Here is a 220-nt window from a genome sequence, read left to right as displayed (position 1 = left end):
ATTTTTATAAAAAAATTATATTATTAAACCAAATATAAATTATTTCGTTATTGTACATAAATTAAATTATAAAAAAATTGAATTAAAAATTTGCACAAAAAAATGAGGAATTTTAAATAGTTAATTTGATACTAATATCGATATATTTTTGTCAAATTTTTATGATATCTTCAAACATATATTTTATTCAAATATAAAAACATTATCACTTTCTCAAAAT

The sequence above is a fragment of the Cynara cardunculus genome (genome assembly GCF_001531365.2).
Source record: "Cynara cardunculus var. scolymus isolate 2C chromosome LG 15, CcrdV1, whole genome shotgun sequence".
Classification (NCBI taxonomy): Eukaryota; Viridiplantae; Streptophyta; class Magnoliopsida; order Asterales; family Asteraceae; genus Cynara; species Cynara cardunculus.
The sequence above is the reverse complement of the archived record's forward strand: the minus strand, read 5'-3'. Positions refer to the sequence as shown.